The sequence below is a fragment of the Pollicipes pollicipes genome, unplaced genomic scaffold (genome assembly GCF_011947565.3).
Source record: "Pollicipes pollicipes isolate AB1234 unplaced genomic scaffold, Ppol_2.1 Scaffold_7262;HRSCAF=8765_pilon_pilon_pilon, whole genome shotgun sequence".
Lineage (NCBI taxonomy): Eukaryota > Metazoa > Arthropoda > Thecostraca > Pollicipedomorpha > Pollicipedidae > Pollicipes > Pollicipes pollicipes.
The window spans coordinates 6,077,825-6,104,137 of record NW_023597055.1 but is presented as its reverse complement, the minus strand read 5'-3'; the positions used below and the strand labels follow the sequence as shown (position 1 = coordinate 6,104,137).

Below are 26,313 nucleotides of genomic sequence, written 5' to 3'. Positions count from 1 at the left end.
GACACTAGTGTTCTTCGCGGACATATGATACCCATCCAGTTTTCTCAAAATTACATTTTGCTTCTTAAAGCATTCTGCGCGTTGGAATGCAAGCCGTGCTTGCCGGGTTTGAGATGCCTTAATGTCTTGTAGGCAAATGTCTTTCCATTATATTGTCTGGCCACTGAGGCATATTCTGGACCCATTGCTCTGACTTCCTAGTGTAGATGTCACCTAACTTTCTGCCACTGTATTGGACAGCTACATTGCTGAACCCGGTAAGATTGACGTTAACCTGAAAATTTGACAGCTTTCTGGGCCCGATTGGCGCTTTTAACGTTTGAAATTGGCTGAGTATTGAACGCGTGATACGGACATGGGACATTTTGAGCTCACCATCAATATTAGTGGACATGTTCGTGCAAGAATATCTCCACAGCTCAAAACGACAATCCTACCCATGCATGAGAAATCCATATGCAGAAAGATTACAACACCGAGCAAACTAATAATTTTATGGTATATGTTCCGCATATATAGAATACCAATATGATACAGAGATACAACACAACACCAGATAATGATATCTTTACAAAATGTCGCACGCGGAGAAAGCAGCTACCAAAAGGGTCGTAACAGTGTACACGCAAGACGTCATGTATGCTGTCCACATCGAGACACAGAGAGATGCACCGTAGCTTTTGCGTCCGGGCCAACTGATAACAGCACGATGTAGTCAGAAAGGCATCATCTTCCCTCTACACAACAGAATCACACGTCCCAAAAGCGCGCTCACCCAGTACCAGGAGGCGTGCCGGATGTGAAACCCAATCAACCCCCTCCCCCCCCCCCCCCAGCCTCCATCCAGAGCAGTGAGAACCTAGGCCGATCGGCCCGAAACTGACACTGCTGGCCAAATGGGTATACATCAACAATTTAGTGGCGGGCTTATTTTAAGGCACTATGATGCCAGCTTAACTAAATTTGGAGCCCACTAGAGCACCTTTTCAAACTAATTTCACTTCCAGATGGTGATAAAACGCCGTTTCTTACACGATTCATTTCAGATGGATGTTATGGCCTGCACACATCCAGACATCACCGTCGTTATATGCGCCGTGTTTTTCATGATAGAATGCATATACATGAAATAGTTTAGAAAAATTTTTATTTTTATCTACCCATGCAAACGTGGCATGGCGTCGCGCCGAGAACTTGGGCTCTTTAACATATCTGAAGCAGCCTAAGCCAAGTTTTGGGACGTCTGCCAAACTAGTAGCAGTTTTATATCAAGCTGTACATAGCTATTCAGGACTCACACAATCTGGCTAGAAATCGGTGGACTAATAACGTTAAGTCTACGCGTTTCAAAACCCGAACAGATAAGGTGGGCACGCGCAACTGCACAAAATATTTCAGGTTTAGGTTTTTGGTCAATTAGAACAGACCGTTGCGATGGAGCTTACAAAGTGAACCCGTAAACCAGTGCCTAAGTCTTTTAAAGCGCTAAGTTTGAGCATATTATATTGTGCAAAGTTTTTCCTGCCCAACTTAGCTTTTCGTGGTTTGAGATGCAGGTGCTAAGCTTAGACAGGCGTAGTTTAGGCCAGCTTGATAGGTGTAGTTTTGGGCTAAAAATATTGCCTACGGCCAACATTTCACCAGCATCTTGTCCACTTATTAGCGTGTATCAGTGACCAGGCGTGCCATTCATACTTCTGAACGCCAGTTGAGAGCTAAACCCTCGCGCTGACTCGCTGTTTTTCATAACACGAACACTGATGGCGGGAGGGGGGTGGGGGGGATTTCGATCGTGACCCACCCGCTATCGAAGTACAAAAAAAGTGTCACTGTTTCATTCTGAGCATATTGGTATTATACAGTTCGGTTGCGTTTGAGCATATATGTGTAATGTAGCGCCCTGTGACTGTAGCAGTTGATGTCCCCGCCGCCGCGAACCACAGCTTTGTCGATTGCCGTCCGCCGCCCGCGCCGGCCGAAAATTTCGGTGCGGTGTTCCCAATACGGCCGCTTATCAGAAGCCAGATATTGTGGATACATTTTTGTGTCCAAAACCTGAGAGGAGGAGGGCGCCTGGACCTCCACCTCATCAATCCTGTTGTCAGGTGACGCTTAATTAGTTTGGGAATAAATTAAATGAAAAGCATCCATAAGCCATATCGATGCATCTGCCTGGATGGCCAGCTCCGATTTCAAGGCCTAATCTGTCCCAGGGAGCTGGCACCGCCACTGGCAATACTTCCTTTTGCGTTGTTTACGTTAGGCTTGCGCGCAGGTATTGAATCTGGGTCCTTCGCAGGATTGAGTGATTGAAGCTTCAAACCACGTTTACAACCCTTTTGCAATGAAAGGTTTCAAACCAACCCTGGCTCCTAAACCCCTGAACAAGCGCTTTATATGGGCAGGCACGAAACCATGCCGCACCGCGTGTCCTGCGATTTCATTGAGGAACAGCGAGGCGATGGCCGCCATATTATCGTTTCACGATGCACCGCCACCCGAATCTGGGCAGGAAATCTTCAGCGATGCGAATCAGCTAATATCACTTTTATACGCCTTTAACTTAAGTCAGCGAACTGGTATCGTGTTCAAGTTTGTGGAGGCCCGTGACTATGACAACAACGATAGATTTTGAAGAGGCGTCAAATTCAGCACTACTGAAATGTTTGACACAAAACAAATATCTACCGCATTAGTCTGGTTTACCATTGTTGTACATCTCAATAGCACAAGCCAATCAGGATCTCACAGCATACACTACGTTCTTGGGTTTTATTACTTTAGGTTTTTATAGCAAGCGGTACTGTTGAGCAAAGCCGCATTAGCCCAGCGTTCTGGCCCATAAGACGCCGCATCCAGTAGAAAATATATTCCCCCGTGAGTACAGCACTGGTTGCCAGGTTCACGTAACCTGTAGATCCAGTAACCGTGGATGTAACTGCAACTGCGACGTGTTTTCCCATGGTTGATGACGATTGTAGTTGTGTGTTTCTTCCAGCGTTCTTGCGTTTTTTTCTGAACCTTTGTTCTGAACATTCTCTGTGTTGTAATCTGTGGTGTATTTCAATAACTGTGTCCCCACGTACAAAATCTTTGGAATTGCATGTATATATATATATATATATATATATATATATATATATATATATATATATATATATATATATATATATATATATATATATATATATATATATATATATATATATTCGTCGCTTTTTACATTCTAACGTTTCGAGACCCTATCTCATTGTCGGAGACGACTGAATGGCACAACAAATAAGTTTTGAGTTTTAAAGGATAACAATTGTGCACTACTAATGGGACACATTTTTTGGGTACGGGGAACATAAATGAAGCATAACTAATTCAAGCTAAACGGAATCCGTTGTTCACTTTGATACAGGTCAGATGCACTCATAACGGGAACACTACAAAGACAGAATGAGAATACTATTGCCATAATCACATCAATAGTGCTCACCACCAACCACCTAATAGCTCAAGAGTTGTGCAATAATTTGTTTGTATGTTTGGGGCTGGAAAGGGTTCGTTAATTAATTTACTTCCCCAAACCTAAAGGCGTCTTCTGTCATTGCACGTCCGTAAAGTGTCAGTGTTGTCTGTCAGTTGCGTTCGTGTCGATGTCCCGTCGTCTTCGTGTCGCATGTGGTCCAGAGGTGCCCCGTCATGTAAGTGCGTTGTCACGCGTCGTGAGAGTGTCGTTGTAGCCACACCAATGTAAGGTAAGGAACGAAGTTTGCACCCTTCGATGTTGCATTTGAATTGGTACACTACATTGGTGTATTTTAGTTTCTCGGGTTTGTCTGGGCCGTTTGTCACCAGAGTTAGAGAATTTCCTATTACATTAATGAATAACGATGCCTATTTTGTGGTCGTTTTTGCCTTTATCATGTCGAGAGATAATTTCCCGTAAAGATTTTTCGTCTTGTTTGAGGGCAGATGTCATTTGGTTCTGATAATACAGGTTGATGGTTGGTTGGATGTCTCGTCTTGGTTTTCTATCGAAGTGTCTTGTCATATGTCGTTGCATTTCGATTTCAACGTCAGAACTTGAAAAACCGTCGTTCACCAAGATCTATCTGATTCCCATCAATTATGAATATAGTCCTGTCCAATCGAGCAGTGATTAAATGCACGTCTAATGAAGGACCTTATTACACTAATGTTATAACGTCGAGGACACTCACTGTCAGCATTTAAGCACCGTTCGTTGTTATTCTGTTTTCGGTATGCAGTCGTTGTGAATCGCTGTGCTTGTCCATCAAGAGTCACGTTAATAAAGTGTTATATGTTTTGCACACTTCGTTCTTTTGTAATTTTATGCCAGACTGCCCTTCAAAGGTGTTTTTGAGACGTCCTAGTCGGTCAATGTCTCTAACTTCCACAGAGATATCGTCTACGTAGCGGTAGTAATGAGAGAGAGAGAGAGAGAGAGAGGAGGAGAGGATGAGGAGGAGAGAGAGAGAGAGAGAGAGGGAGAGAGAGAAGAGAGAGAGAGAGAGAGAGGACGAGAGAGAGAGAGGAGAGAGAGAGAGATGTATATACTTTTTTAATATAAAGGTATAAATAACTATATGTATGCATATGTACAATTGCAGTACTGGAACATATCGCAGTGTTTTCCTTGGGAGGTATCTTGAAGGTCACAGGAATAAGTTTTGGATAAAAGCACAGCCACTTGGTGTCATGACGCGCAACAGTGCTTTGCTTCCTTAAACAACGGGAGGCTGTTCCTCAGCAGCATCATAACACTGACTCAGTGTTTCTATGGTTCTGCTCAACGTCTCGACAAAATTATTGACATGTTCAAGCACATCCACAAGCGTGCAGTGGCCTGTGAACGCCCATTACCTTTACCGAGAGGTGGAGATGACATGTTCGGTAATTTGTTGCTGCTACTCACTCATGGCATATCCAGTACTCAGCCAAGACCTGAAAACATTTCGAGCCGTATTCTGCAACCCGTTGACCAGGCAGGGTTGATATTGTGACGAATCATCCTGATTTGTATTGATTTGTATTGTATTTGTATCTGTATACAATAATCTCGAGCGCAAACCGCCATTCGAATGATAAAGCGTTTATCTTCTGTACCCAGGCTTTTTGACACCTGTCGTCCGTGAATGCATGTTGGTGCAAGTTGGTTCACTTGCAGGCCGCCACGGGCTGACATTGGACGCCTAGTATACAATGACAGTAACAACGAAGCTCGCTCGGAACCGGCTGCCGAGGCTCGTTGCCTGTGCTTTATTGTTACACTGCAGGATTAAACAGACTTGACGTAACATTCACCTTACATTTGTAGCTGTGCTGGTGCTACGGGGGTCGGTGCATACCAACGTTGCGTCGAGCCCGATGAACTACCCAGGCCTATGTTGGTCGTGATCTGCATATCACGCGGAGCTGAAGCTACGCTTGGTGGATGCAACGCACCAAATGAACACTAATGCCAATTTGGAAAGAAAGCTAAGTGATTACCAATGCAATGGAGCCGCATACCAGTCGACAGCCACCTGCCTTATTTTGGTGAGATACAAATGACAAAATACGTAAAATACACGCCATGCTCTGAGGCAGGGGACGGCTATTTAGGTGCTCGCTCTCTTTCATGGCATTACTGTATTGGAAAGACAACATTAGTAGGTGGGAACGCGCACAATGCGAAGTTGAAATAAAAGACCTGAGACCTAGGTTATGGCGTTAACTTTTTCAAACCAGCTCAGGTGAATTTTATTCGGTTCCGTTGAGTACATTTCTGCAATCTTGAAATTATTTATGCGGATGAAATTCCAGGCATTATTATGAGTGCCACCGCACTAAAAAAAATAGGGTAAACTCTAGTTATGTTAACACAATTATGGATGTTAAGAAACGTAAGCGGGTTCATATCTCGTCGTTCACAAATCAGAGTGCGTGTCATTGTGTCTGTTGCACTGAACGCATCAGGTAACTCTTTACTAACTTTCGGTGAATGCTGATCCTTGGCTATGTCAGTCGTGCTCGCTGAGTTGGTGACTACACAAGATTCCGCCGCAGACGACACCTTCCTCGATGGGCCTGGCTGTACACAATTGAAGGGTATGTCCCACATTCGTATGAGCTTTTGAACTGAAATAGCCATCTTGGAGATCGTTCTATGCAGTTCAGAGCGAGGCCGTTTTTCAAGTGTTAAACCCCTCTTGTACCTGAGCCTGAAGGAAACGAATTTGTGGAAAGTGTTTCCTGCAGACTATTTCAAGGTCACCCCGGCATGCACAACACCTGACAACCGCCATGCCAATGGCACCGCCTCATTGTCTGTTTTTTGCTCATAGTCGAAGAACATCATTGCCGCTCATGCATTCGTGTGAGCGATGATGCGGCACAATTGGTCGAAACAACGGAAGGTTATTGGCGAAAAGTAAAATTTGACCTCTGAATACGCGTGTTCAACGCGTACGTGAACACTTTCAGGTTGTGCTGCACTCGCTGCTGACAGGGCGTTGCCAAGCCGATCCAGGAAATTTACGCGGACGTGGGGTGGAGTACCTGTACCGCGAGGGTGGGATGCGGTACCGCGAGTGCTGCGTTGGCGAAGGTTACCGGACAAGGCAGGATCGTTTGGCTGTGTTTGCGTGAGTACCTCGCTCCCAGACTGACAAAAAACACACGTGGTGGCGGATGTGTCCGGTGCGTCGGGGGAATTTCAAGCGCTGGGAGTTCAGTGGACGGCCGCCTCCAAATCCAGCGCGTGGAGAGCATTTGGTGTTAATGAATCATAATGTTGTCAACGCTATTCCAGGCGAAACGCTCGAAACGTTTGTTCTTACCATAAACATTGATATTCAGACACATTTCGCCGGACGTGCGTTCGTGGCACAAGCGTACCAGCTTTAGCACTTAGATCTGTAGACGTCCGAAACGATGCATGCGTTTTTTGCAGAAAGACTTCAGCCTCGTTATCAAATTTTCTACATTCCATATTCCATCTGACTTAGCATGCAGGCGATTTGAAACCATGTTTCGTGGTCAATAGCCAGACTTAAAAAACTACAACTTACAAATTACGACAGCAAAAACTATGCTCCGCGCCTCTTATGCCTAACATGTCCGGTGGTAGCAGCGAGCAACGTCATGACAAACATTACGTATTCAGTATATTTCAGCGCAGATTTTGGCTTCTCGAGCTAGTTTTTGGACGTAATTTGAACTATGTTCAGCCTATTTTCTACCACATAACCCAATGAAGTGAGCGTGCGAAACATTTGTTCACGACACAAACTCGCCGATTGCCACGCATTTGCAGTCATACAGAGTGAGAGCGATCATCTCACATCACCGCTGGGTCTCCACCCTCGCCCCCACTTGTTGTTTCTTTATAGCGCAAACGGATACAAGAGGGATGGGATAATGCGTTAACGCAATACCCTGTCACGTTGAATTAACGAATGTAATCCCTCAGAGAAACAAAACAAAAGACGTTGAAAAAGCAGGACTTTGTCCGGCAGCATAGGTTCAAAACGCATCGCAGCTTAGCTGGGGCGTGGCTATGCGCAGGCCTAGACAACTATCACAGAGTAAAAGCTTCATCCTCAATGTGTCAAATATCATTTTCGCGGGATGGTGCAGCACCATCCTTTGTTACAGTTGCCACCCAATGTGCTGTATCAATAGTCGCGACGGCGTTTTGCCCTGTATTCGTTTGAAACGAAAGAGTGATCAATGCTCACGATTGGTGCATGGCGTATATAATAAAGGAAATGGTGTGTTACGCCAACGAATATTTCATCAATTATCCTGCATAAGAAAGCGCATTACTCATGGCAAAGATCTTCAATTTCAACGCGTAAACGCCGCTAATATCAGCAGGTAATGATAGGAACATCAGCACACTCGAGGCACAGATTGCATCGTTAAAAAAAAAACTGAGCAACACATCAGATAAAGGCAGGACTGAAGTGTGAGCTATTGACGCTATGGATGACAAGAATAGATGAACATCTCACAAGCAACCCTCCGCTTTAGCGGGAGTTTCGCAGTGCATAAGATTAAAACCACGTCAACCTGGTAACACACTTGCTCAGCAAAGGCTGGACCAGTGCTGAAGGTGTCACCGCCCAAGGAGGCACCGGAGACGCTGGCGAGGACTTAACGCAAGCGACAGACAACTGGTTTGCATTCCTCTCCCTCTTCGTCGAATTCGTAACACCTTTGACCTAATACGCATCAGTGGGTTACATATAACATCAGTGGTATCAATACCTACTCACAGTTGAAACCTGTCATAGCTCTGACGTGCTAGAACCCATGGGGTCACCACGATTTTACTCTCATTTCGACGACAGCTTAAAACGTTGAAAACTGTGGAACAAGTCTGGCATATGGCTAGCGGTCTAATAGGCTGCTCGGGAGAACCAAAAGGTTATTTTACGATCAAAGCATTGACACCACATGACTGTAACTGCTCACAGTATAGGCGCGGTTCTTCGGCGCGGGCGGGGGTCTCTGGGACTGTAATGTCTCTTGGTGCCTGCTGTGACATGACAACTGCAGTCTGGTGTCCTCTGCGATCCCATGCTTCAATGGCCACCCTTTGCGAACTGTCGCCTTGCATTTCAAACTTGCACAACAGATGTAAACAAATACACGATCCCGTAATTGTATTCAATGTAACACCCTCTCGTAAGAAGCTGCCTGTCCGGTTCGCATAAACACGTGCAGGAAATCGAACACGATCTTGCAAAAGTGCGTTCAACATAAAATAGGAATACCGTGTGCATGCAGCGACATATCACATCACTGCAGTCGTTATCCATCCCGTGACGGACAGCAGGCAGCCGACAGTAGGTGGTGCAGTTAACCCTTGCAACGTTTCCTTTGCACCGAAACACAGCACCATCCTTTGCTACAGCGTACCTCTCAATGTGCTGCATCGACGGGGGAAGCGACATTTTCTTCTGCATTCCTCTGAAATGAGGGGTTGATCGGTCGTCACAATTGGTGCATGGTGGATATTACAAAGTAAGTGGTGTGTGACATGAAATAATATTTCGTTATTTATCGTAACTAAGAAGAATGTATTATTCATGGCGAGTATCCTATGGCTTCGATGCCAAAACGCATCTGAAATGATTATGTTATGATATGAAAATGAACACAATCGAAACGCAAATCGCATCTTAACACACGACGATGTGGCCGGTTAAACATCCTTTGCTCGGGTGGGGGTCAGTTTGACCCCTTGCGATATCAAAAAGTATGAAAGCTTGAAACACCAAATACACAGAGTGAGTCGCTTATATGTGAATTCACCTGTGTCAAAATTGTAGATTCCTAGGTCATGACTTCTGTGGTCAAACGAGGTCAACAAGATTAAACTTCAGATCAGTATCCCCAGACCCTTTCATGCAACCGCTGTGCATCTAGACAATATAAGTTCAGTGACCTTGTCTGACCTTAATAAGGTCATGGCAAACACAGATTCACAAGACTGACCCCTTTTTGCAATTGAAAAATAATCAAAGTCTCCGCTAGGCATACGTTCCTAAAAACAGAATATTAATCTTGGTCATTTTAGGTCAGTGACTCAGCCTGACGTTAAAAGTACATGGATCATGTATGTTGCAATCCCTGTCTTTGCTAACTTCGAATGAGCTGCAGAAACTATCTCTTGAAGCAAGCCCTCGAATATGAAACGCTACTTCTGACTTCGGCCTGACATTCATACCTGGCCGACTTCAATGGAAGTTGTTGTTGATAAATGCAATTAGTTTATGCCATCATAGACTATCTAAGAGATGTATGGCTTCGTCAAACACTTCGTCGCCGCATCAAATAAATGACTTTCTAGAAATGGCCTTCGCTGAGAGCCACGGCCCTATTTTGACCTGCAATAGGTCAGCGATTTTAAAAGGTACCGTACAAGGCACGTCTGATTCTTGCATAGCAATTATCTACGGCTATGCAAGGGTCGGTGTGACTACGATGTGCCGTTCGCAATCCATTTTGACAGGAGAAAAAAACATCCGGGGCAACTTCACACACAACCGAGCGCGTGTTAAAACTAAACAGCACATCTCGTACGGGGAGACGCTTCATGTAAGCTATGATGTGATGCATGACAACAGTTCATGAACATGTTACATAACACCCCTAGTTTGAGCTGGGGTTTCGTAGCCAATAGCGCCACAACGACATCCCCATGGCTACAAGCTTGCTCAGCACCGGGCGGCAACGGCTGGAACGTACTGAAGGTGTCGCCTCAAACACAGCAGAGATGCTTGTGAGGTTTCCAGCACCAGCGGCAGACTTTTGTTTTCCATTTTCCGCACGCCTGGCCGAATCTGTAGCACTTTCCACCTGCAATGCATGAGTAGGTTACTTCACCAATATGGTTGAAACCTGCCACAATTTTGACGTGCTAGAGCTCAAGGAGTCACTTAGCACGACATAGCTTCTGTTTGCACGGCGATCTGGAGTGCTGACAATGGTGACGCACATTTGGCATATGACTAGCGGTCTAGTACGTTGCTGAAGGGAACCAAAATGCTCTTTTACGATCAAAGCTTTGGCACCATACAATCGTGACTACCCACAGGGAATACATGATTATCCTGAGGTTGGTTGAGGTGTGATCCCCCCCCCCCCCAATACCTCACGAACACATCCCTCGGGGGTCTGCAATGGATCATCTTACCTTTTTGCACCTTTGACTGATATCTAGATCAGACACGCCCGGCTTAATAGGAACAATAATATTAATAATCCAGTTTATTTCCCACCACCCGCTTGGTACACATGCCGGGGGTGCCGGTACAGGACATCTTGGGGTGGTTCAGTCGACCAGAACGATTCTGCTCAATATAGCAGCTACTACTATGAGTAGCAGCTTCGGACGGGGCATTTTAGCAGCTGGATAGTTTGCCTAGATGCGTATTCAGATCACAGTTTGCGGGACAGTTTGCTACAAATAGTCCTATCATTAGCACACCACATTTACCTGACATAACATGGTAAAAAAAACGCTGGCATAGAAAAGTGAGGAAGTGAGACCTAAAGCTGACAGTTTTTCTTGTGCAGACGCCTACACCATAGGTCTCACAGAAAATATGAAAGCGGGGTAAAAAGCCCACCAGCTATTTTTGGGGACATATCTCCCTGCCGTTGCCATCTACTAGTGGTATCTACTTTGTCAGCCATGGAAAGTCAGTGAAAAAGGTGGAAATTGGCAGTGCAGTATGATGGAATGACTTCCAATGAATTATTCACTTCAAAAATGTACCACACACAATATTTGTACTGAGCTGCCCGAAGTAAAAATATAATCATTACATAGGGTCCATCCCCAGGGTTCATCACAGCGTGACTTTGAAATCTTCTTTGATGGTCACACACTTCCTTTGAAGCCCCTGAATGTCTTCATTTTGACAACAGATTTTGGGACAGTTTTTCACCTTTACAGAGGACCAAGAGCTCTCCGTATGGTGCTACACGCCCCGGCTAACACAGAATACTTTCATGGTCTCCTTATGGACCTTTTTATTGTCATTTCTGTTACATTCTTCCATCGCCAAAGAGCCCGCGACCAACACAAGGGGACTTTGCCAAGAAAAACGCCAGAAACTCACCTTCAGTGGTCACCAACACCAGACAAAGCACGACAATCAATGGCAGCAGACGCATTGTTGGTGAAAGACGACTCAACAGGATATGCCCATGTTTCCTTTGGTCGCTTTTTATACTGGCAAAAACGGACCAGGAAGCGGAGGGGACGTCAATCATCCCGTCCCCTCCAAAGGTCAACAAACAAGCCTGTCATGTCCGGCGACATTTGCAAGAACAAGGTGATATCATCAACCATAACCTTTGTTTACGAACGCGCCATTACTGCTTAGTCACGCAGGGAAGGGCGTAGAGGACAATGCCGACATGGCCCATGCAACGTATTCAGAATGAAAGTACATGGAACGTACCGACCGATTGTGATAAAGCCTTGCGTTAGTCACCTCGTTGAATTAGGATGTTGAATGGTGTTTATAGACGAGTTGCCATTTTGATGCTTCCTTGATGACACCCTGCAACGTGGACTACCGCGGACTTTTTCACGGAAATATGCTTCCAGCAGCTTGGAGATCCAAATTAGCTTAGTAACCACTTGGGAATCTGAGCATATCGCAGAATTCAAGACGGTGGCCACCGCCATCTTGAATTTTTGTCCAGCCTCAACGTTTTTTCTTCTATCGGTGGAATAGAAGGTCGTTTGACACCATTTTTAATAGATTTTCCATGACAGGGTGTCTATTTCTGCACATAATTTTCACAAATGGGTCAAATTCAAGGTCAAGTCGGCGGTCAAAGGTCAAAGATGATTACGAATGACGAAAATAATCTCGATTGATCGATACATGCCGTGCAGTGTCGTCTTGCACTCACTGTAGGGGAGCCACTCACGGAGGCAGCATGTGTTATATACCGTAGTTATATAAACATGTGCTACATACACGACGCATGCACTGTAGAAAACGCTTTCCACCTGACCGCGCACGTGTGGAATAGTTGTCATCCTCGTACTTTTTATATGAGACCCTGCAATGTCAGCTGCCTTGAAAGAGTAACGGAAATCTTCTATGTAACCAGTTAAATGTAGCTAGGAGGGGCAAATTCCCTTGTCTTGCTGCTGGCACATCTTTGCACATTTCTCAGAATTCAGAATGCTAATCCAGTTTCGAATTTTATGTTGCTGACCTAGACGGACGGGTGAGACCGTTGTAGAGAGAACTTCGATGGCAACGAGCCCATTTCTGCTGTTATTTGTTTGTGCATGACGTCAACATGAGGATCAAATCGAAAATCAAACGTCGAACTTGATTTATATCACTAAATCACTTCCATTGAGCGAAGCCTGCGTTTCCTTTCCTCTCGTACTCATTGTAAGGGTACAACTCACAGCAGCTGCATGTGTTATAAAGAGTAAACATATGGAAGGATGCGCTAAACACACGCGGCATGTTTTTAGAATACCGTAAGGCATTGGTATATAAGGTATATGAAGGTATATAAAAGACATGTACCATCGAATGTACTATAGTGTCCGTTCAGAAACTCGCTGCCGCAATGTGACACGCTGTGAGTGACACGCTATGACACTCAGAAACTCGTCGCCGCAATGCGACACGCTATGAGTGACACGCTATGACACTCAGAAACTCGTTGCCGAAATTCGACACGCCATGAGTGACACGCTATGACACTCGGAAACTCGACGCCGCAATTCGGTACGCTATGAGTGACACGCTATGACACTCAGAAACCCTTCGCCACATTGTGACACGCTATAAGTGACACGCTGTGACACTCAGAAACTCGTCGCCGCAATGTAACACGCTATGAGTGACACTCTATGACACTCAGAAACTTGCCGCCGCAATGCGACACGCCACGAGTGACACGCTGTGACACTCAGAAACTCGTTGCCGCAATGCGACACACTATGAATGACACACATCTGTTCAAGGATGTGATACCTTCGCTCACGAATCACACTACTGTAGCTTTATATCCAGGAGAAAAAAAGGATTAAGCAAACTAGCAAATTATGCAATTGACAAGGAGTGAACAAATTTAAAAGAAAATACAAACAAAACAAATTATGCCAGTGTAATTTAATTTCGAGGAGAACACACGATGACACAAGGAAATATTGGTAGGCTCATAATGCGATTCCCCAAAAGCTGCCAAAACCCAATTAAACGGATTTTGACTTGAAACGAGACTGCCTGTTTTCTAGAAAATAGTGCTAGCCGAAAAACAGTGGTTTCCACGCATATTGGTACAGTGTAAAGCCGTAGATAACCCTTGTACAAACACCGCCAATGGGGATCCTCGGGGGCTAAAGTGACGGCGATTACGCATCTGCATCCTGCTGATGCTCAATGTCACGACCCCTGTTACGATCGTTTCTGTGACGTTCCCGTGCACCGGCTCTCTACCAAGAACTCTATCCATGTCCTCCCCGTCCAGTGCCCTCAGGCTGACTCCATGTAGTCGCTCAGCTCCTGGTGTGGCTTGTTGCCATGTAGCATCCACGCAGCTGCACAGCGATAATGAGGCGGTATGCTCTCAGGGCGTCGGTCCAGACCTTCCGCTTGTGCTGCTGGTGATGCCGCCACTAAACGCTGCGCTCATGGTTACGTCCACGACATATCCCTCATCAGTGTCCTTACACAGCCCCGTTCATGACAGGTCCCCTCATCAGTGTCCTTTCACAGCCCCGTTCACGACAGGTCCCCTCATCAGTGTCCTTACACAGCCCCGTTCACGACATGTCCCCTCATCAGTGTCCTTACACAGCCCCGTTCACGACAGGTCCCCTCATCAGTGTCCTTACACAGCCCCGTTCACGACAGGTCCCCTCATCAGTGTCCTTACACGGCCCCGTTCACGACAGGTCCCCTCATTAGTGTCCTTACACAGCCCCGTTCACGACAGGTCCCCTCATCAGTGTCCTTACCAGCCCCGTTCACGACATGTTCCCTCATCAGTGTCCTACACAGCCCCGTTCATGACAGGTCCCCTCATCAGTGTCCTTACACGGCCCAGGACACTCACGGGGGTGTGCATCATATCCGTGTGAAGTATGCCCGTGCAGCATGAGTGTGCGTCATGCCCGCGTGAGTGACGTATGAAATTGGTCCGACGCTATGCGACGTTGGATTAGACTAGGCATGCAGTATGATCCCGAAAGCATTGAGAGTCCAGTGTATGATATGTATCATCACTTCAGAAATCGGCGTTTTTAGTACGTTATGTTGCTGACCATTTGCTCAAGTCATTTGAGTTAATTTGAAAAAGTGATGTAAACAGGGTCAAAGTTGTAAGGAAGAGGAAGGAATCTGACTTCGCAGTTTCGCTCTCGTGATCATTGCTCTCGCTCCCGCGTAATCGATCCAGATGGCGGCCTCCATTTTGTTTGGGAGATTCAGACTCTAAATCTGCATCTGTGATTCGGCACAACTATGTGCTCTGTCAGGTTTGAGGTAAACAAGATATGGTGTGATTCCGAAAATAGTTTTTGTAGAGTGGCAGTCAGACGACGCCTCTTGCGTTTAATACTCCGCTACTGGCTAATGTTTATGAAGGGAATGCAGTTTATTAATGGTGCCATGTATTTTGTGCAGTGCTCTACATATGTATGGGCTGTAAGAACAGGAATTTTTCGACACGGTTTATCAATGATAGATACATCAGAGGACAAAGTGGCGGAGTTTTGCTTACATTCAGCCAAGGCTCGGATTTTCCTAGATTTGGCTATAAAAAGTGAAGGGATTTCCCGTTACGAACAATATTTTCGCTGGCAATTCGAAATTCGGGCTAGGCGCATGATCATCTGAATACTCTTTTTGGCCCCGTCAAAGGCGCACAAAAATATCACCTACGTTGTCTAGGAGAAACGTTATAGACAATCTCTTCCCTCTGTTAAGGAGATCGAGGCACAGACGATGGACAATAAAAAGTTGATGTTCGCAGCATGCCCCTACCCGAATACGGCGGCACAAAGACCGATGTACGGCGGCGTAAAGATTGATGTACGAACGGTCATCACTATAAAGGTTGCAGCTGGGATTGTTGGAGCTCAGAATGCTTGCGTTGCGCCGGAAGATGTGTGATGGAGACCTGGTCTTTAGAGACCGGGGAGTTTGTAGCTGGGTCTTCCGGTCCTGGCGTGGACACTCCCATTTGAGATGCAAACTATGCAAATCTGGATACCACCGCCAAGAAAAACCAAGCTCCAAATGATCTATTCTTGATAGCATCTCGTTAGGTACTTGTTGCGGGAAGACTACTGCGGTATGGCGTTCTCCGCGATACCGTGCTTCCACGGTCACCCTTTTGCGAGCCGTCGCCTCGATGTTTTAAACTGGGCAACAACGCATGCAAATATATACACGAGCACCGCCTTGTTAAGCTATCGCCAACATAAAATATGAACTACATGTGCATACAGTGACAGATTATCGTACGCATGGATTCAAGATCATTACTAGTTTTATCCATCCCTTGACGACACTGGCAGCCGGTAGACGCCGGTACAAGCTTGCCCGTCTATGCAATGGCTTCGAAATGTAGTCGGTGTACCGTTTGCATTTCTAGTTTGGATTAGTGCTCGCTTCTTGTTTGTTGAGTCACTTAGTTTGCTATTATCTTCAGATTTAAGCTATTGTTAGTCAATCCATGCTACTTTCGTATTCATTTTGTATTGCTAATTTTAGTATCTGTTCTGTCTGTTTCCGCTCTGTTTAGTTCTAGGTCTAGTCTGTCCATGTCCGAGGTTTCGTTGTATCCCTGTCATCGTCCACGATCAGTTGAGGTGCGGCGTTGGCGATGGGCGGTCATGAAATACAGTGCACCTGAAACATCGGTGCCTTCGACGTGGCGGCCGTCTACAGAAAGTACAGAGGGCAGCACCAGCCTTTGGTACATCTTCCTCCTAATATGCGGCATTGATATGGATAGTGGTATTTTGCTTTGCATTCCCCTGAAATGAGAGAGTGATCGATTGTCACAATTGGTGCATGGTGGATATTACAAAACAAATGGTGTGTGACGTCAGCAAATATTTCGTCATTTATCGTAAATATAAGCACGTATTGTTCATAGCAATTTTCCTATGCTCTCGACGCGAAAACGCATCTGACATGGGTATGCTATGATCTGGAAATGAACACAGTCCAAACGCTAATGGCATCTTGAACATTCGTTAACATTCATAGACAGTGCGCTTATACATCAAAATACCAATCTTCGTCTTTAATGTCAGTGATCTAATCTGACCTTTTATAAGTCCATGAATCATGTATGTCCAATCGTTGCCAAGTTCAAGGTGGTCGCCAGAAACTACCTCAACAAGCAAGCCCTCGAATAAATAGCTTGGTTTTGGCCTTGGTCTTGTTTACAGCTATGCAAAGTTCTGTGTGACCACGCCGCGCCGGTCGCAATCCATTTTGAGAAAAAAAAACATCCGGGGCAGCTTCACACACACCCGAGCGTATGTTAGAACTAAACAGCACATCTCGTAAGGGAATTGTCTTCGGCTATGCAAGGCTGGGCTTGACTACGCCGCGTCGTTCGCAATCCATTAAAAAATCCCATCGGGGTCAACTTCACCCACACCCGAGCGCGTGTTATGCCGCATAGCACATCTCGTAAGAGAAGAGCTTACATTGGGAGCTATCGACGCGATGCATGATAACAGTTCATGAACATGTCACCAATAACCCTTAATCTGAACTGAAGTTTCGTTCTCCATAGCGTCACAACTACATTACCACGGCGACACGTTTGCTCAGCACCGGGCGGCAACGGCTGGAACGTACCGAAGGTATCGCCCGAACGACAGCAGAGACGCTTGTGAGGTTTCCGGCACCAGCGGCAGACATCCCTGTTCCATCTTCCGCACGCTTGGCCGAATTTGTAACATTTTCGACGTATAATGCATGAGTTGGTTACTTCCCAATACGACTGAAACCTGCCACAGCTTTGATGTGCTAGTACTCATGGAGTCACTCAGTACGATATGACTTCTGTTTGCACGACGGCCTAGAATGCTGACATTTGTGGCGCAGATCTGGCACATGAGTATTCATTGTTCCAGGGAGCCAAAAGGCTGTTCAACCATCAAAGATCTGACACCATATGATTGCAACTGCTCACATGGAATGCATGATCCTCCTGGGTGCGTAGGGGGGTGGTTACTGCCTTGATACCTGATGCACACGCCCCTTGAGAGTCTGAAAGGGATCATCTTGCCTTTATGCATCTGTTACGGATAATTAGATTTATTAGAGACGTTTATGGATTTATTAGATTTATAGGATTACAAGAGACGTCCGGTTTAAAAGAGACAATAATATTAATGATACAGTTTATTTCGCACCACCAGGCTGGCACATATCTTTGTACACATAGAAAATATACGCAGCACACTCACAAACATAGAGGAAGACAGAAGGTGACGCACTCAGAAGTTGTTTGATAGGTCGGAGGATATTATCCTGGGTCATGACCTATTTCGCGCATTTGGTGGCGATCGCGGGACAAACCGACCCACGTGAGCGAAAAGATGTTCCAGACATGTGACCTGCTGACTCCCGGGAAGTCTAATACCATGAAATTATATGCATGTCTGATATGCGCATATGTTCTGGCGATGACCCCACTAACCCCTACTTCGCTTACATGCAATGCCCCAACAATGCTGTTCTCAATGGACACGAGTCTTTGGTTGAACTCCAGCTACTAGATAGGTACTAACATGGGACAAGACTTTCCCGTCCCGTTGGTTTAGTTGGTTAGAGCTCTTGCCTTCCGATTCTGCCACCCGTGCCGGGATGCGCTCGAGTCGTTTGAGCGCTCGCTATTTGCGCTTGTCAGGTATTGCCTGCGGCCGGTGGCAGCAGCCGCGGTAAAGGTCAAGTGACGTCAGAGGGCAGGACGGACCGTCTCGAGCATTGCGGCACGTTAAACTTACGCCATGAAATTCCTGCCGTTGCCTGGAATCGCGCGATCGGATGGTAGGAGTCAGAGCTCACACAACAAGCACTGCTTAAGGTGAGATCGTTTCCCACATATCCATAGAAGCTGTTTCCAGATATCCATAGGTAGAGGTTCAAGCTCTTTACACAGATAATGAATCCTTGTCCACCGTGGCACCCTTACCAGCTTCTCTTCACATAAGTGGTAGGCCATACAGCGTTCTTGAAATCCTTTCTATCCACTCACAGTGTTGCACAGTTCACAATATACACGCTAGTATAATATGCTTGGAACAGTTAGATCAAAGTTTTACGCCGTCATACAAGAAACCTTTAACTCTTTGCGCAACTTGACTGCCACTGAGAGAACTGGCCACTACAGGGCCTATGTTTAAGCTCCTCCGCTCATCTTATTATGTATTCATTAACAATGATATTTGGGAGCCTAGAGTTAAACAGGTGTGGCACTGTATATGACCTTTGAGAGTTGAAAAACATGCATAGTTTTTTACATTGATTTGAATTTTCCTGCGCATGACAAATACTTGGCAGCTACGACTCAACGCTTTAAACCCTTTCCTCGTGATAGATAAAAGCACTGTGTTATCGGCAGAGACTAGTTCATTTGCTGTTCATTTCACCACATAACAAGCGATTGGTAACATTTGCAACTCACGAAGAAGCTAAACTATGTACACATTGAACAGCAGTGGTGAGACGTTACCCTCCTTGACGCACACCATTCTGTACAATGAAAGGATCCGACACACTGTCTTGACCTCTTAACTCCCACCTTGAGCGTTCTTACCACCCTAGAAAGACTCCTCTTGCTGGCTTCACTTTTGCAGCTTGTTTTGCAACAGTTTTTCATCTTTCAGGGACATTCACAACATCATCTGATCAGGAACCGAGACAATGTCATCGAATTTTCTTGTCGCCAAACGATCCGCTATTCAGTTGTCTACAGCTATGCAAAATTTGGCGCCGCTACGCCGCGCCATTCGGAACCATTCGGGAAAAGCTTTCGGGGGGTCAATCTGACCTCTCCCACCCGAGCGCGCATTAAACGACTGATGTATTCAAGTATGTGGGCGTTAGCACGGGAATTACATGAAATGTCGTACTATGGCTTTGATTTCTCCCCTGTAGAGTCTAACACAGCGACTCTTTAGAGTGACATCCAGTAGACAACTTTTACGTTAAATGCTCAGCGTTGCATACTTAGTTATGAATGATGCATAAATTACCCATAATATACTATCAATTTTTTCCCTGGAACAATATTGTAGCGTATCTGACCCCAGATTCAGTCTATATTTGGCACCATTCCTGCACTTTACGGACCAATATCTCCCCGAGGAAATCAAAATTCTGGCGAGCTGCATCATCTCGAGGAAACTCATGCTGATGCGAAGGCAACGATGCTTACAAATACGGCCTACCTTGCCTAGAGTGGAAGCCGTACACGATCAGCAAAACATTTTGTCTATTGGGCTGTCCGTGCGCTTTTTTACAGCAATTTATTAAACCGTCGACCGATGCTCGTTTTGATGGCTGCAGAGACCATATGTGCCATCTTTAGGACGGCAAAATCACGTAGGAAAACTATCTAAGAGAATGTTTCGCTTGAGTAACGGCGTTACAGCATGCGTGGGGCGCGCTGCATATCAAATGAAAACACTAATAAACCCAAAAACAAACGATGGAAATGGAATGTGAAAATGATCATCACGCATCCTGTCAAGAGGAAGGTTAAAATAGTTGGAAGAAATGATGGCTATAGGGTGGCCCTTATGTTTTTCTTCGAAGTTGACTCATCTAGTCATCAACCCGTGCTCATTAATCTGGATGAAGGAGTCTGATGAAAAAGTGATATTCAGGGAGCAAAATCCTCACCGAAAGCCTTGATAATCGAACTTTTTACTTACATAACGAGTGAAACATGCCAAGTTGCCTGTCAAACGGAAGCACCCGTGAATAAAACAGTACAGATGCAAAGAAATGCCCAAATTTTCCAGGCAACAATTAGGGACCATGCAAAACTCAAATCTTTACGCTTTCCTACGATTTTCTTCAATGTTGGCTCAAGGATCTGGAGGTCGTGCTCAGAAGGCCAAGGTCCAGACCTGGGAAGCTCAGGAAGCCGAGACACAAAAGGTCGATGTTGAAATATTCGGGGCTAAGGTGGCCTACGTTCAGGTGCTCGAGGCCCTTTCGGCCGATACATTGTCAAAGTTCTGGTACAATGTCAAAGTTAAGAGAGTTTGGATTCGAGAAATGAATGCTCAGAATGTCGCGGTTCAGGAGATCGAGGGGCTGGCGATCGCCGCAGAAAACGTCCATGTTCTGAGTGCTGCAGTTTTCAATGTTTTCAATGTGAACGAATTACGTGTATCGAATTCCACAACTTTAGGCGGAGAGGAGTCTGTGTGTGGACCTGTCGATCCATGTGACGCTGATATGGGCATTTTTTCAACCTGAAAATGACCTACCTTGTACCTGAGGACGTCGAGTACACGTTTGTCAGATGACCAGGTGTCGTTCGCACTGCCCGCCACAATACCCCTGCTTTACGGACCGGCGCCGATGCCTTTTGAGTTGGCAAAACAGATGCTTCCAAATAGATGGTTCCGTAATTGTATTCAACGTAAAGCCCAACTACAAGTAGCTAAATGTCCGGTTCGCATAAACACCTGTTAAGAATTACGTACGACCTTGCTGTTATGCCACCAACATAGCATGGGTCTTCCTTGTGCATGCAGTCACTTCACATCTGGCGTCAGTGCAGTCGTCATCCATCCCTTGACGACAGCGGCAGCCGGCAGCAAGTGGTGCAGCTAGCCCGTCCAGCAATGTTTTCCTTTGCAGTATACGCAGCACCATCCTTTGTGACAATCGCCGTTTAGTGTGCTGCAGGTATTTGGGAAACTGCATTTTCTCCCGCACTCACCTGAAATTAGAGAACGGTCGCTTGCAGGGATTTGTGGATGTTGAATCCTCTGCAGCAGGTTGATATAGCTTCGACGAACATAACGTCAGCCAATTGGAATGTAGAAGCGTGCAATTTATGACAACCATCCCATGACTAAAAAATCGCTGTTAACATGAGCAAATGCAATGCTCGAAATGCATATTGCATCTCTAAGAAAACTGAAGAGCGCACTTCATGAGAGAAAGCCTGATGGGCGAGCGATCGACGCCATGTATGACATGAGTTGATAAGTATCTCACAGTCAACCTCCGTTTAGCTGGGGTTTCGCGTAGCACAAATCCACAGTGGTTCAGAAATGCAACACTATTAGAAATAGTCTTCGCTGAGAGTCACGGCCTGATGTTGGCCTGCAATAGGTCAGTGACCTTGCAAAGTACGCCTAATTCTTGCATAGCAAAAGATCCAGCCTTTAAATGTTTACAGCTATGCAAAGTTCTGTGTGACCACGCCGCGCCGTTCGCAATCCATTTTGAAAAAAACAAACATCCGGGGCAACTTCACACACACCCGAGCTTATGTTAGAACTAAACAGCACATCTCGTAACGGAAGACCTTACTTGTAAGCTATCGATGTGATGCATGACAACAGTTTATGAACATGTTACTAACGACCCCTAGTTTGAGCTGACGTTTCGTAATCCATAGCGTCACACATCACCATGGCGACAACGTCTGCTCATCACCAGGCGACAACGAATGGAACGTACCGTATGTGTCGCCCGGAAGACAGCAGAGACGCTTGTGAGGCCTCCAACACCAGCGGCACACATCCCTGTTCCCTATTCCACACGCCTTGCCGAATTTGCGACACCTTCCACCTGCAATGCACCGGTTGGTTACCTCTGTTTACGGTTGAAGTCTGCCACACTTTTGACGTGCTAGAACTCAAGGAGTCATTTAGCACGATGCAATGCTTGTATGCACGACGGTCTGGAGTGCTGACAGTTGAGGTACAGATCTGACATATGGCTGGCGGCCTAATGCGTTGCTGAAGGGAACCAGAAGGCTCTTTTACGGTCAAAGCTTTGGTCCCATACAATCGTGACTGCCCACAGGGAATACATGATTCTCTTGGGTTGGTTGAGGTGTGGTTGCCCACCTAATACCTCACGAACACATCTCTCGGAGGTCTGAAAAGGATCGTCTTACCTTTTTGCATCTTTTACTGACATTTAGATCAGACACGCCCGGTTTAATAGGAACAATAATATTAAAAATCCGGTTGATTTCGCACCACCCGGTTGGTGCAAATGCCAGGGTGCCGGTAAAAGATATCTTGGAGTGGTTCAGCCGACCAGGACGACTCTGCTCAATATAGCAGCTACTACTATGAGTAGCAGCTTCGGACGGGTCATTTTAGCAGGTGGATAGTTTGCCAAGATGCGTATTCAGATTACAGTTTGCGAGACAGTTTGCTCCAAAATAGACCTATCATTAGCATACCAGCTTACCTGACATAACATGGCAAACAACGAAAAGTGGACCTAGAAAAGTGAGGCAGTGAGACCTAAAGCTGACAGTTTTTTTTGTGCAGACGCGTACACCATAGCTCTCACAGAAAATATGAAAGCGGGGCAGAAGGCCCACCAGCTATTTTTGGGGACATGCTGTGCCTGCCGCTCCCACCTACCAGTGGTATCTGCGTTGGCAACCATGGAAAGTCGGTGATGAAGGTGGAAATTGGCAGTGCATTATGATGGAATAACTTTCAATGAATTATGCACTTTCATGGTTGTACCACACACCAACACTTGTACTTAGCTGCCCGAAGCACAAATATAATCATTACATAGAGTCCATCCCAAGGGTCCATCACAGCGTGACTTTGAAATCTCCTTACAGAACGTGGACCGAGAGCTCTCCGTGTGGTGCTATGACGCCCCGGCTGACACAATACTTTCAAGGTCTCATCATGGATCTTTTTTCGTCATGTCTGTCAAATACCTCCCTTGCCAAAGAGTCGCGACCAACACAACAGGACTTTGCCGAGAGAAACGCCAGAAACTCACCTTCAGTGGTCACCAACACCAGACAAAGCACGGCAATCAATGGCAGCAGACGCATTGTTGGTGAGAGACGACTCAACAGGATATGCCCATGTTTCCTTTGGTCGCTTTTTATACCGGCAAAAACGGACCATGAAGCGGAAAGAGTGTCAATCATCCCGTCCCCTCCAAAGGTCAACAAACGAGCCTTTCATGTCCGGCGACATTTCCAAGAACAAGGTGATATCATCAGCCATAACCTTTGTTTACGAACGTGCCATTACTGCTTAGTCACACAGGGAACGGCGTAGAGGACAATGCCGACATAGCCCACGCAACACATTCAGAATGTAAGTACATGGGACGTACCGACCGATTGTGATCAAGCGTTGCGTTAGTCACCTCGCTGAATTATGATGTTGAATGGTGTTAATAGTCGAGTTGCCATTTTGATGCTTCCTTGATGACACCCTGCAATGTGCACTACCGCGGACTTTTTCACGGAAATATGTTCCCTGTAGCTTGGAGATCCAAATTGGCTTAGTAACCACTTGGGTATCTGAGCTTAGCGCAAAACTCAAGACGGTGGCCACCGCCATCTTGAATTTTTGTCCAAATTCAACTTTTTTCCTTCTATCGATGGATTAGAAGGTCGTTTTGCACCATTTTTGACAGATTTTCCATGACAGGGAGTCTATTTCTGCACATAGTTTTCACAAATGGGTCAAATTCAAGGTCAAGTCGGCGGTCAAAGGTCAAAGATGTTTACGAATGACGAAAATAATCCCGATTGATCGATACATGTCGTGCAGTGCCCTCTTGCACTCACTGTAGGTGTGCCACTCACGGAGGCAGCATGTGTTATATACCGTAGTTATATAAACATGTGCTACATACACGACGCATGCACTGTAGAAAACGCTTTCCACCTGACCGCGCACGTGTGGAATGGTTGTCATCCTCGTACTTTTTATATGAGACCCTGCAATGTCAGCTGCCACGAAAGAGTCATGGAAATATTCTTTGTAACCAGTTAAATGTAGTTAGGAGGGCCAAATTTCCTTGTCTTGCTGCTGGCGCATCTTTGCACATTTCTCAGAATTCAGAATGCTAATCCAGTTTCGAACTTCTATGTTGTTGACCAAGACGGTCGTGTGAGACGGTTGTAGAGAGAACTTCGATGGCAACGAGCCCATTTCTGCTGTTGTTTTTTATGCATGACGCAGCATGAGGATCAAATCGAAAATCAAACGTCGAGCTTGATTTGTGTCACTAAAATCACCTCCATTGAGCGATGCCTGCGTTTCCTGTCCTCTCGTTCTCATTGTAAGGGTACCACTCGCAGCAGCTGCATGTGTTATAAATAGTTAACATATAGAAGGATGCGCTAAACACACGCCGCATGTTTTTAGAATATCGTAAGGTATTGGTATATAAGGTATATGAAGGTATATAAAAGAGATGTACCATCGAATGTACTAAAGTGTCCGTTTAGAAACTCGTTGCCGCAATGTGACACACTATGAGTGACACGCTATGACACTCAGAAACTCGTCGCCGTAATGCGTCACGCTATGAGTGACAAGCTATGACACTCAAAAACTCGTTGCCGCAGTTCGACACGCTATGAGTGACACGTTATGACACTCCGAAACCCGTCGCCGCATTGTGACACGCTATAACGGACACGCTGTGATACTCAGAAACTCGTCGCCGCAATGTGACACTCTATGAGTGACAAGCTATGACACTCAGAAACTCGTCGCCGCAATGCGACACGCTATGAGTGACACACTATTACACTCAGAAACTCGTTGTCGCTATTCGACACGCTATGAGGGACACGCTATGACTCTCAGAAACTCGTCGCCGCAATTCGTAACGCTATGAGTGACACGCTATGACACTCAGAAACTCATCGCCGCAATGTGACACACTATGAGTGACACGCTATCACACTCAGAAACTTGTCGCCGCAGTGCGACACGCTATGAGGGACACGCTATGACACTCAGAAACTCGTCGCCGCAGTACGACACACTATGAATGAGACACATCTGTTCAAAGGTGCGATAAATTCGCTCACGAATCACACTACTGTAGCTTTATATCCAGGAGAAAAAAGGATTAAACAAATTAGCAAATTATGCAATTGACAAGGAATGAACAAATTTAACAAATGCAAACAAAACAAATTATGCTATTGTAACTTAATTTCGAGGAGAACACACGATGACACAAGGAAATATTGGTAGGCTCATAATGCGATTCCCCAAAAGCTGCCAAAACCCAATGAAAGGGATTTTGACTTGAAACGAGACTGTCTGTTATCTAGAAAATAGTGCTAGCCGAAAAACAGTGGTATCCACGCAGATTGGTACAGTGTAAAGCCGTAGATAAACCTTGTACAAACACCGCCGATGGGGAACCTCGGGGGCTAAAGTGGCAGCGATTACGCATCTGCATCCTGACTGATTGCTCAATGTCACGAACCCTGTTTACGATCGTTTCTGTGACGTTTCCGTGCACCGCATCTCTACCAAGAACTCTGTCCATGTCCTCCCGTCGAGTGCCCTCAGGATGACTCCATGTGGTCGCTCAGCTCCTGGTGTGGCTTGTTGCCATGCAGTATCCACGCAGCTGCACAGCGACAATGAGGCGGTATGCTCTCAGGGTGTCGGTCCAGACCTTCCGCTTGTGCTGCTGGTGATGCCGCCACTAAAACGCTGCGCTCATGGTTACGTCCACGACATAGCCCTCATCAGTGGTCCTTACAAAGCACCGTTCACGACAGATCCCCCTC

General features: G+C 45.9%; 2 long non-coding RNA genes across 2 annotated transcripts; both read right to left on the bottom strand.

Moving 5' to 3' along the window:
* Positions 1–8,898: 8,898 nt before the first annotated feature.
* LOC119113722 (uncharacterized) lies at positions 8,899–12,830 on the bottom strand. The gene is made up of 3 exons (XR_005095946.1): positions 11,631–12,830; positions 10,252–10,362; positions 8,899–8,970 (listed from the first exon to the last, which is right to left on the bottom strand). It is a non-coding gene; the product is annotated as an uncharacterized LOC119113722 (long non-coding RNA).
* An 8,552-nt stretch (positions 12,831–21,382) lies between these two features.
* On the bottom strand, positions 21,383–24,318 carry LOC119113724 (uncharacterized). The gene is made up of 3 exons (XR_005095948.1): positions 23,535–24,318; positions 22,233–22,343; positions 21,383–21,483 (listed from the first exon to the last, which is right to left on the bottom strand). It is a non-coding gene; the product is annotated as an uncharacterized LOC119113724 (long non-coding RNA).
* Positions 24,319–26,313: the final 1,995 nt, after the last annotated feature.